The sequence below is a fragment of the Myotis daubentonii genome, chromosome X (assembly GCF_963259705.1).
Source record: "Myotis daubentonii chromosome X, mMyoDau2.1, whole genome shotgun sequence".
NCBI lineage: Eukaryota > Metazoa > Chordata > Mammalia > Chiroptera > Vespertilionidae > Myotis > Myotis daubentonii.
Window position 1 is genome coordinate 55253088 of NC_081861.1, and position 12859 is coordinate 55265946.

The following is a 12859-nucleotide window of genomic DNA, read 5'->3' on the forward strand; positions in this document are numbered from 1 at the left end:
ATTCATGCAAGGGGCTCAGGCCCTGCAGCCATGGCTGCTTCCTTGGCCCTGGCAGCCCTGGCTTCATCTGGAAGGTAGGTCAGATGTCCAGTCTAATTAGCATATTATGCTTTTATTATTATAGACTAGGGGTCCGGTGCACGGAATTCGTGCACTGGGTGGGGGAGGCAGGGGGGAGTGTCCCTCAGCCCAGCCTGCCCCCTCTCACATACTGGGAAGCCCTCAGGCGTTGACCCCCATCACCCTCCAATCGTAGGATTGGCCCCTTGCCCAGGCCTGACACCTCTGGCCTAGGCATCTGGCCCGGGCAGCGGGGACCTGCAGTGGCAGCGGGGGGTGCCGCAATCGTGCGGGCTCCACCCCTGCCCCTGCAGGAAGCCTCTGGCTGAGGCGTCCGGCCCGGGCAGCGGGGACCAGCAGCTGCAGCGGCCCCGCGATCATGGGCTTCGCTTTAGGCCCAGGCAAGGGACCCCTAGCTCCTGGGACTGCCAGCTTCGACCATGCCCAGCTCCCATCGCTGGCTCCACCCCTACTTCCTGCTATCACTGGCCAGGGCGGAAAAGGCATCTGATTCTCCGATCATGGCTGGGGGTCAGGGCAAAGGAGGCCCTGGGTTTCTGATCACTGTCAGTGGCACGGGGCTTCTTCCTGCTTTCCCTTTCGCCTGCCTGCATTGTGCCTACATATGCAAATTAACCGCCATCTTGTTGGCAGTTAACTGCCAATCTTAGTTGGCAGTTAATTTGCATATAGCCCTGATTGGCCAATGAAAAGGGTATCGTCGTACGCCAATTACCATTTTTCTCTTTTATTAGTATAGACTAGAGGACTAGTACACGAAATTCGTGCATGGGGGGTGTGTCCCTCATCCCAGCCTGCACCCTCTCCAATCTGGGAACCCTCTGGGATTGGGCCTAAACTGGCAGTCAGACATCCCTCTCACAATCCAGGACTGCTGGCTCCCAACCGCTTGCTTGCCTGACTGCCTGATTGCCCCTAACCAATTCTTCTTGCCAGTCTGATCACCCCCTAACCACTCCCCTGTCAGCCTGGTTGACACCTAACTGCTCCCCTGCCGGCCAGATTGCCCCTACCTGCCCTCCCCTGCCAGCCTGGTCACCCCCAACTTCCCTCCTCTGCAGGCCTGGTTGCCCCCAACTGCCCTCCCCTGATGGCCATCTTGTGTCCACATGGGGGCAGCCATCTTTGACCACATGGGGGCAGCCATCCTGTGTTGGAGTGATGGTCAATTTGCATGTTACCTCTTTATTTTTTGGATAAAGACTATAATGAGGATATGATAATGTGTTGGTGATGATTTCAGAGACAGTATTCAAGGAATATTCACAATTGTCACTCAAATGATTATTTGCATATGTGGAATTTATGAGACAAAATGATAAATTCAGTTAATATCTTATTTAAGATATTGTACCTGTTTCTCTTTGGCCATAACTACAAAGACAGGTAGATAATTCAGGCCAAGGAGATATTCCAGTTAGGAACTGAGTTATCTAGATCAGTACTCTTCAAGAATCTCTGTGATAATCAACATGTTCCATATCTACACTGTTCAATATGATAGCCAATGACTACATGTGTCTCATGAGCACTTGACATGTGGCTAGTGTGACAAAATACATGAAATTTAAATTTTGCTTAATTCAAATTTAAATGTAAATAGCCATATGTGACTAGTGGCTACCATGTTGCAGAACATAGATATAATTTTTTTGCATATAAAATAATGCCAACCAATCAGGGCATATTGTGGTTAACATGAGGGGAGGAGAGGGTAGGGATGTAGTGAAGCGGGGGTAGAAGTCTGGATTCAGTTTTTCTAGGGATGAATCCTGGACTCTATCACTCATTAGCTGTGGGGATTTGGAGAAGTTATGCAGCCTCTATGAATTTCAGTTTCCCCATTTAGAAACTAAGGGGAATAATAATGTTTCTTCTTTTTAGAGTTATTCTGAAAATTTAATGGTATATTATAAGAGAAACCCATAGCACAATGCCTGGCACAGTGCAAATACTCAAAACACAGTGGCTATAATTACTTGATCAATTTAAAAACTTCAATTAATTTTGGGTTATATAGATAGTTTTAATGTCAACAGAGTGTTTCAATGTGTTGCAACTAAAAAAAGTGAATAGAAAATTATATAATGATTAGGCATGTTAGAAAGTAATTCAACTTTTTTTCTCTTCATGACATATTATGCCAGGGTAGAAAATTTGAAAGTCATTTCTTATCATGGCAGTATAGGATGTTTTGATGAGAAACAGTTGAAATCCAAGGGATTTTAAGACCAATGAGAGGAGGAGAAGTTTTAATAGACCCTGGTGAGAGGAGTTCAGGAAATTTAAAAAAAAATCATTATAAGTACTAATTTTTTTGGAATGCTCTACCAAAAACTTAATTGCTTCCTTTATTTGTCTAGCAGTAGCTGCTAGGCTCATGAAACAATCATTTGATCACCAGACACATAGTTTTCCTCCAATATCCCCTTTTTGTCTGTAGTAACAGAATTCTAAGTTTATAGCTGACCTTATGATCACCCAACAGAAAGACTGTATTTCCTAGGAAACTCCTTGTGTCCAGGAGACAAAGTCCTGATAAGTGGGATATAAGTGGAGGTAGAGCATGCACATTCTGGAAAATGTCATAAAAGGGAGGAGTTTTTCCTTCTCTTCTCTTTTCTCCTTCTGGCTAGAATACAGACACTACAACTGGAAGAAGCCCTCTTTGACCATGAGGTATCCTTCAGAATGCAGACTAGACATGAGAAACCCACAAGATCAAAGATCTAGACGAGCGGTTCTCAACCTGTGGGTCGCGACCCCTTTGGGGGTCGAACGACCCTTTCACAGGTGTCGCCTAAGACCATCGGAAAACACAAAAATAATTACATATTGTTTTGTGATAAATCACTATGCTTTAATTAAGTTCAATTTGTAACAATGAAATTGGGGGTCACCACAACATGAGGAACTGTATTAGAGGGTCGCGGCATTAGGAAGGTTGAGAACCACTGATCTAGACCATACCAGCCCTGCTATGTACCACTGCACTTGAATGCAGTAGACAAACAACTATCTTGTTTAAGCCACTCTTATTTAAGATTTCTGTCACTCACAGCCAAACCTAATTCTAACTCACCACAGGTGTTCCAGCTTAGACTGTATAAACATCTCTTTCCAGTGAACAAGAGTTCCAAAGCAGACTCACTTTAGATTTACATTTCTTATAGTGAAGGACACACTAACAAAGGGTACTTTGAAACTCATCCTGCACAGGATTCAGGGGGCCAGTCTAAAATCAATTAGGCTGCTAAAGGAAACACAAAGAGAAAATATCAATGAAATGTAGAACTATGAACATCATGGAAAATGTAGAACCATCTTTGAGCATCTATATTTTGACAGCAATAAAAATGGGAGCATAAAGCTACATTTTTAGTGTATATAAGTCCTGCTTCCAAAAAGTTTTTTCTACCCTTAGATGAGATATTTAAATTCATCATTCTGCACCTATGGACAGAAACATAGGATATTTTTTCTGCCACTTGATTCTAGTTGACCTTTGATGAAGGCATCTTCTGTAGAAAATCTATTTTGGGGCAAATAATGTAAGTTCTTGTTGTTAGATTGAGGAAGCAATGCAGGCAAAGGCCTCTTAACAACTTTATCTTATTAGAATGAAAATGATTCCTTATAGCTATTCCTTGGATGACCAATAAGTATTGTATTTTAAGGGGGAAAGGTCATTAATCAGAACCATTATATGAACAACTCAATGGTTTTAGAATTCAACAACTATTTGGTTAATTATTTTTTAAAAACTAGAAACTGGTACAGTTTGGGGGCAAAGTACTCACACTTGTCTAAAAAAAAATATCAATAGTTTCCCCAAATTAATACTAGATTTGTTATTCAGAGTTCATGGAGTACTTATTTTTTAAGAGCCATGTATGAGTATTGACATTTCAACTATATAGACATAACTTTATTTACTGTAGTAAAAGCATATTAATGTTGATTTATTTAAACACTTCAGTGAAGTGGCAGTTCAATTTAATCAAATACCAACTTAATTGGGTTATGTTTGATTTAAAAGTTTCAAAACACTACTATGAGATTTGTTAAAGGCTGAATTTAGAAAAGTTATAATCATTAAAAATTTACATTATGTGCTGAGGCTATACTGAGTTTTGTGGCAAATTTCCAAGCAGCAGACCTTTTAAAAGACTAATTGTCTGTGACTATGTAATTCCCTCAGCGCTGAGCCAGCCTTGCCATTGACTTGCAAATATCAAGTTAGAACACTGCCCAGAGCACAGACAATAAAAAAGTGCCTAAATGTAGGAGAAGGGGAAAGAAAGAGTATTGCTATATGCTTTCTTTTTGGTTTCCCAACTGCACATCCTGCAATTGTCATAATGCCAGCTAAAATTATGTTTTAGAAGGTATGTCAGCATATTAAAAAATGTATTCCTCACAATTCTTTTCCAGATATAGCATATATTCCAAACACAAGATTCCTCACATCTTTATGAAACTTGAAAAAAAAAATGAAACTGTTGAGAAAAGAAGGGCGATCAACATAATTGGATTTTTCAGAATTCTCTTGGACAATTTTGCATCCTTATAGGCAAGGTCATCGTAAGGTTTTATTGAGGAGAGGGCAGAAAGAAGTTTACAATGTGAAAGAGTATTTGGGGATGAAATGAAAAAGGAGAAATGTGTGTTTTCACCAAGAGTAATACAAATCCCCTGTGATTTAGACATTATTCTCTAATTTTCAGTCTAGATGACAGAAGCATTAAGTTTCTAAACCTATGATGCCTGATAACATGGTTATACTAAACTTGAAATGTGTTATGCAACCAAGGAACTACATTCTTAGTTTCAATTAATTTATATTAATCTAGATTTAAATTGATAAGTGTTGCTAGTAGTTAGTGTATTGGACAGTGCAGATCTAGAAGCTTGATCAAATTCCATTTTGTTTTGTTTTATTTTCAAGACTACTTCATAGGTGGTGATGCAAACATGGGTTCTCCTAAACCAGTGATGGCGAACCTATGACACGCATGTCAGAGGTGACATGAGAACTCATTTTTTTGGTTGAATTTTCTTTGTTAAATGGCATTTAAATATATAAAATTAATATAAAAAATATAAGTCTTTGTTTTACTATGGTTTCAAATATCAAAAAATTTCTATATGTGACACGGCACCAGAGTTAAGTTAGGGTTTTTCAAAATGCTGACACGCCGAGCTCAACAGGTTTGCCATCACTGTCCTAAACTCTGTACTGTCCAATATAGTAGCCATTAGCCACACATGAAATTAGCACATGAGCCCTGGCCAGTTTTGCTTAGTGGTTAGAGCATTGGTCCATGAAATAAAGGGTCATGGGTTCAATTTCCAGTTAAGGACATGTACCTTGGTTGCAGTTTGGATCCCTTACCCTGGTCTGGGCATGTGCAGCAGGCAACCAGCTGTATCTCTCTTACACTGATGTTTCTCTTTCTCAATCTCTGTCTCTCTAAAAATCAATGGAAAAATATCTTTGGGTGAGGATTTTAAAAAATTTAGCACATTAAATGGGCCTAATCCAAATTAAGATATACTATAAGTACAAAATACACACTAAGTTTCTAAGTATTACTATGTAAGAAAAGAATGTACTATAACTCATAATCTCTTATATTGATTACTTGGGGAAATTATGATATTTTTAATATATTTTGTTAAACTAGGGGCCCAGTGCACATATTCGTGCACCAGTGGGGTCCCTTGGCCTGGCCTGTGGGGATCAGGCTGAAACCAGAAGTCTGACATCCCCTGAGGGGTCCCAGAGTGTGAGAGGACACTCTGAAAAGTTGCTGTTGCTTGGCAACTCCTGCATTGAGCATCTTCCCCCTGGTGGTCAGTGTGCATCATAGCACGACAGCGGTTGGCTAGTCGCTTAGGCTTTTATATATACAGGTTAAGTTTAATCTGACCTGTTTTAACATTTTTAAATTTGACTACTAAAATTTAAAATTTGTAACTCACATCATATTTATATTGGACAGTGCTATTTAAACAAACCATGACAATGATTTAGTTCATTAAGCATGAAAATATATTATCAGTGAAAAAACATTGAAGTAGTGCTGCAAAAATTTGCCATTCTTTGACTGATCAATCCATTGCTAAACAAACTTTCCTTACTATGTGCTTCATATGCCAAGAAAACCTCATATCTTAAGGTAAACTAACTTGTCCCCTCATAGCTATGCTTCCTCATTCTTCTACCTCAACTATCACAACCAATAATCTTCTGGTGTGTCATCTCCATTTCTTCTTCCTTGTAGTTAGCTTCTCATTTATGCATTAGCATTGGTCTCAGTGGAGGTTTGTGAAATTGTTTCTAAAACAGATCCTTCAGGTTATTAAGTGGTCATTCTTTTATTGGTTTTTCTATATACCTGCCATTTATTTCCCCCCTCTTTTCCTCGAATCTATAAACTCCCAGGAAGAAAGTTTCTTTACTCAGTTTAACCATGTTTTAGGCATGATTTGACACCACAGATTTTCTGATGTCATCCATTTTTTTCTTGGTGATAGAAATTACAGTTATTTTTCTGTTAGCATCCCCATTTTCCCACTTCCCTTTTGTCCTTTTTCACCAAAATATGATGATTGAATCAGAGACTACATGGCCTTCTCACAAATCCTAAAGTACCCAATCTGAAAAGAATTAGGTAAGAGCTAGAACTTTTAAATAAGAAATGCTCTTTTTTTAGAATAGAAGACAAGCAGATGAGGCAGCATTCACACTTAATTATTTCTAGAATCTTGTCTCTAGAGCACAGAAATCCTACATCATTAGCAGCTGGACTAAAACCAAAACACCCAAGCTAATGTTAAGATTATCAACCAGAAGGAAATATTCCAGGGAAGTAAATTTCCCTTCTTGAGAAAAAAATAATGAATATATTGATTACTTAAAACAAAATTAAATTTATGATTTTGCTGAGTAAAAAACACCATACCAATCTTACACACAGTAAAATGGTGTACCAAACATACATAGAAGGTTCAGAATAATTTGAGGTCTGAAAGAATAAAGAAGCCTGAATAAAATATAAATTACTAAAGCTATGATAATATTTTGATGTAATAAATGATGCCTATTAAATACGTATAATCTTCCAAACCCAAATTAAAATATTTAAATTGCTCTACCTTCAAAACAGAACTCTCTATATAAGGGAAGTATGCACCTTCCTAACATGGTGAGAAGTGAAAGGCACCAGAAACACCTCCCACCCCCTTCCTCCCCTGATTTCTATTATTCACCATTCCTTCCTAAACACACACACACACACACACACACACACACACACACACACACACACACACACACATATACCTATACCTTCTTTGGATAATATAGAATGAAGGAGCCCATTAAGAGCTATTACCTGGGAGGGGAATTACATTAAAGAAATCTCAACCCTTACCACTTGAATTAGGTTTTCAGTTCTAATTCCTTAGCAGAAAACATAGTCCACACTAGATGGAATCTAGACAGCTATGTTTTATTAGGTATGGGGAAGTGATATAAGTCTAGATATGGGATGCTTCATCACATGCGGAAGGAACCAAACCAGGAATCTCTAGATATATGGAAATGAAGGGAGAGGGCAAAATGAAGATGATGATCCTGTGAGAGGATTTGATCTGACAAGTGGGAGGGAGGGAGAAGGGTAAGGGAGATGAAAGAAATGCCCCAGGGACAAATAGCTTGTGTTGGCCCTTTTACTAGGTTTAGCACCAATACAACATCTTAATGTTTATGAGGGTAAGTGAAGCAGTGTGAAGAATGAACAATGAAAGGAGGATGTGTCTAATTGAGAAGCAACTAGTAAGAATACAAGAAGAAATAACAGTGTGCTCAAAGCTACCAGTAAACAACACTTGAATGTCATTTTGATAGTCATCAACCTGTTATATTAAAAATTTAAACTGATGTTCCTGTTGAGTCAGTTGGAATTTATTTATTGTTGGAATGCAATGTATACAATGCAGGGAATGGACAAAGACAGGAATGACAGACTGAGAAGAATCAGCACTTCAATTCACCAAGAGAAAAGAGATGGTTTTAGTCAGGATTTTCAAAGTTATAACAAGGGATGTCTGTAAGAACTGGGCTGGAGTTGTTGGTTAAACATCAATAATGAAGTAAAGAGAAGGACATAAAAGTTACAATCCAGGGACAAATTAAGATCAGGAAACAAAGAGTACCAGAACACCTCCCACCCCACCCTGGGAAATGGGGTGAGAGTTAGTCCTGTGACACAAAAGAATTATCTCCTTGGTCACATTAATACTATTTATTCATGATAACTATCAATTCTTGGTTGCTTTAAGACATTCTGACTCTACATCTATTTTTCAGAAGATGCACATATGAGAAGATCATGTGATATCAAAAGTAAAAATAACCATGTATCTGTGGCAAGGTGTACATTCACCATACTGAATTTTAACAACAATGTAACTTGAGTAACTTGATCAGTTCATATACTAGGGATTCCATGAGGGCTTATAAGTTTTAATGCACTTGCTTCCTAAGTAGTATTTAATTTAATGAAAGAATTTCTAAAAGTCTGATAATATTTTGATATAATAATAAATGGTATCTATTAAATATGTATTATCTTGGGATAAGAAAATAGTAAAGTTTTTCATAATCACAGAAATTTTAAAGTAGAATGCATCAAAAGCTATTTAGTCAAACTTAATATCCTATATAATAAAAGCCTAATATTCTAAGTGTCCGGTCATCCAATAGTTCATTCAACCAATCAAAGCATAATATGCTAATAATATGCTAAGGCCGCTCAACCTCTTGCTATGACATACATTGACCACCAGGGGGGAAGACAGTTGACTAGTCAACCAGTAGCTATGATGTGCACTGACCACCAGGGGCAGACACTTCCACCAGTAGGTTAGCTTGCTGCTGGGATCCGGCCAATGGGAATTGAACAAGATGGGCCAGACATGCCCTAGAGCTCTCCCATGTGCGGTGCCTCCCTGGCTGGCCAACCTCCCACATTCCTCCCCAGTCCTGATCCTGCATTAGTGGGGTCCATCGGCCTGGCCTGTGCCCTCTTGCAATCTGGGAACCCTTGGGGGATGTTGGAGAGCCGGTTTCAGGCCAATCCCACAGGCGAGGCCGAGGGACCCCATTAGTGCAAGAATTTGTGCATTTAATCTCTAGTTTTTAAAGAAATTAATTGTTAATGTAAGTAAATAATGTACATATTTTAAAAAGTCAACTAGTACTGCTAAGCCTATAATAAAATGAACAGTCGCCTGCCTCATCCTCTCCAAAATCAAACCACATCCAACCCTTTGTTCTGTTTCTTCTGGTGCTTGCCTCCACATATTGAAATCATATACTTATACTGTGATTTTAACGTTTTTAAAGTTTTTAAATAGTATCTGCCGATTTTCTATTATAAGATAAGAATTCAGCTTTCCTACATGCCCCTTCACCCAATGTATATAATGTATTTGATTGAATCTGTTAAGTATTTAGATTATTATGACAATATCACATTATTTACAGCTGAACTACAAAGCTTATTATGATTAGCTGTCCTTTCTTGAATGACTTTTGTATTTTTGGAGCTCATCAATTGGATCATTTTTTTTTTCATTTGCTTTGTTTTCTATGTACGAATAATTACCTGATCCCCAAATTCTATAAAATAATTGAAAACCTCCTCTGAATACACACTCAAGGATGTCATTATGTTATCAGTCTTATGTTGTTGAAGGTATCCTTCTGATAGCTTTCTGTCCTCCTGCGCCAATATACACTGTGGTAGGAAACTGGCTGCCACTTTCTTGGAGCTGAGTATGGAAATGGAATTGAAGTTTTTGCTGTCCAATATTCAGACTTTCTCATATTTCCCCTCTTTTCAATATAAGGCATCTTCCTTGTCCTTAGTTGGGCCTGCTATCCCTGAGTTCAGAACCTGAGTTGTTAAGCATCTCTGAAAGTAAACCTTCAGTTTTTAACCAGAATGGGAGTAGGAGAAGCAGTTGTCTTAGAGGACAGGGTAGGAAAGGGATCTGGGAGTGGGGGTCTAACCAATTGCTTTAAAGACACTTCACTAGGATGTTTGTTTTCAGTCTCACCCAACTGCCCTGCCTGAAATAGTACTTATAATTTGTAGTTTTTGAAACTTTCTGGGGTTATGTGGTAAGAATGGGATTGCTTCTTTCCTCCTCACACCCCCAAGCATCAGTTGGACATCCCCTGAGGGCTTCCGGAGTGTGAGAGAGTGCAGACCGGGCTGAAGGACCCCGCCCCCCACCAAGTGCAAGAATTTCATGTGCCAGACCTCTAGTTTAAAAATATGAGGCAATTAAGATCTGGATGTCAAGTCCACAATGTCTGCAAATAACAGAACCAGGTCTAGAGAATATCCAGACCTCTTAAGTCTTGATTCAGTGCACATTACACTTATCCCACTGACTCCCTCAGATACAAAAATCTTCTCAATTGTTTCAACAGTCTAATAAGAATTTAGAGCTTTATATCAAGTATTATGAGTATTGGTTTAATGCATTTAGAGGCCTGTGTATGACAGGTTGGCTTATTATTCTAAGAGTGGTTTCTTTGGCTAATTTTTATTTATTTTTATTATTTATATGTATGTATGTATATATGTATGTTGATCCAAAGGTGCTTTATTGAAGAGTGAGGGCTCTGCACCCAGCATCAGCTACAACTGGATCTCCCAGAACGCCTGCTTCTCCACAAGCTTCCCTTTGTACTTGCGCTTGAACTTGGCTCTCTCCCAGAGCTTGGTCATGTTTCTCCTCTGGAAGCTCTTGAACAGGATATGGAGGATGTTGCCCTTGGGCTTCAGGGTCCAGAGCCAGTCTGTCAGCTCTGAGCTGAACTGCACATGGATTTCCAGGGCCTGGTACTTGAGCTGCCCCAGCCTGCGGGGCTTGGCCTAGGATAACCACTGTGCCTTCAATCATTCCCACCACCCTGCACCAGCTCTGCTAGCCACTGCGTCACCTGGGCCTTGATCTCACACATTCTGAAGAGTTCCTGGTGCTGGAGCTGGGAGGCCTGCATTGTGGCCTGCTGTACCCACAGCATCTGAGCAGCCTTTTCCCACCGATCCTGCTACTCTGTCTTCTTCTCCACAGGGGCCAGGCAGGCAGGTGTGGCAGCCTTGGCTCATCTCCACTGGTCATCTCCTTCCTGGTTTCCAGCCCCTTCTGGCCACTGGTCCTGGTCCTCGCCCAGCTCCCCCTCCCCATTGGACTCTTCCTGCAGTCCCTGGCATATCTCCTCAAATGTAGACTCCTAGGTGGCAGCCTGCTCGATGTGGGGCAGGGCCAGCTGCTGCTCCAGTTTCTCTGCCTTTTTCTGCCACTGTAGCTTGACCTCATGGGCTTCCCAGAGCAGTGTCTGGTGGTCCTCAAAGGATGGATTGTAGGAGGCTCCAGAGGGTGTCACCTCCACAGCAGGCACTTGGGACGGTGTGGTGTGGAGATGCAGTGGTGCTTCACTCCTTTCTTCTTGGTCTGCTCCAGGAAGAAGGGGTCTTGGCTGGCCAACAGCCTCTCCAGAGTGTTATCTTTGGCCCAGAGAATGTAGAAGGGCAGTTCCATGGTGTCCTGGGGCTCAGGCTTGGCTTTGGCCACAGGAGGGTTGAGGAGCTGGGCCTGCACCCTGCGCGCCTCTCAGGGCAGCTTGTCCTACTTTGCGAACTTCTCCCATAACTACCCCTTCTGCTTGAGCTTCTTGGCATTGGAGACCTAGTGGGTGAGGATGTCTTTGGGGGCAGGGATCTTGGATGTGTTTTCTAAAATGAGGTTGACCCAAGGGGGTTTCTTGAGGAGCAGGGGCCTCTTCTGGACTTTGGTCCACTTTTTGCTCATCTCTCTGCCTTTGGAACCAGTATCCAGGAAGAAGAGTTTTTTATAGGGGGCCTCTGATACCAAGCCACAGCTCGTGAACTCCTGCAGCCACAAGTCCTCTAGGAATTGATCAACTTCCAGCCACCACTGCTGCCAGCCCCACTTATTTCTTGGGCCTCACTGCCACCGCCTGAATGCTGGGTCCACCAAAGAGGGGCCGCAGCTCCAGGAAGCTGAAATCAGCCTCGATTTTCGTGTGGAGCTTGCTGCTACTGCCACTGCTTCCTGCTGCCATCTTGTTCTCTTTGGCTAATTTTTAAACAGTATTTAACACTAGTATTTTGAGAAATACATACTTAAAATACAGTAGTTGATATTCATAAAATTAGAATCAATAACTTCAGAATCTTAGTTTGTTATTACTATTCAGACTTGGCAACTTCAAAGAGATTGTAACTCTTCGCTGGTGTTTGGTAAACTGTGCCTCTTTTCAAGATGAGAAAAACAACCTAAGTATGAAGTGTGCAAACTTCCACTGTGCAGTTTAAGAAGTTGATGGAAATTGCTTCCCCTCCACCTGGTAGTGGTAAACTCAGATATTTCCTAGATAACTAGCAAAATGCTCATCCTACCAAGGATGACTGTGGCTATTTTTCTACACTGTATGGCTATGGAGAAAAAATGGACTATGATATCAAAGTAATAACTGGGTAGAGAAGAGGATGGGGGCGGGGAAAGAAGGAGGGACATATTTCATTGCAGCCATAAGAAGGTAGTGAAAGAGGGAAAATTGAAGAAGGGATTGGGAGTTAGAAACTGGCTGCCTTCCTCACCTAAACAAAAACTTTCAGGATAGTGCTCCCAAACCAATGTTTTGGTGAATAATGTTTTGCCAAGAATG

At 40.7% G+C, this 12859-nt stretch overlaps 1 pseudogene; it reads right to left on the reverse strand.

The window, feature by feature from the left end:
* Positions 1 to 10802: 10802 nt before the first annotated feature.
* Positions 10803 to 12253, reverse strand: LOC132224919 (ribosome biogenesis protein NOP53-like; annotated as a pseudogene).
* Positions 12254 to 12859: the final 606 nt, after the last annotated feature.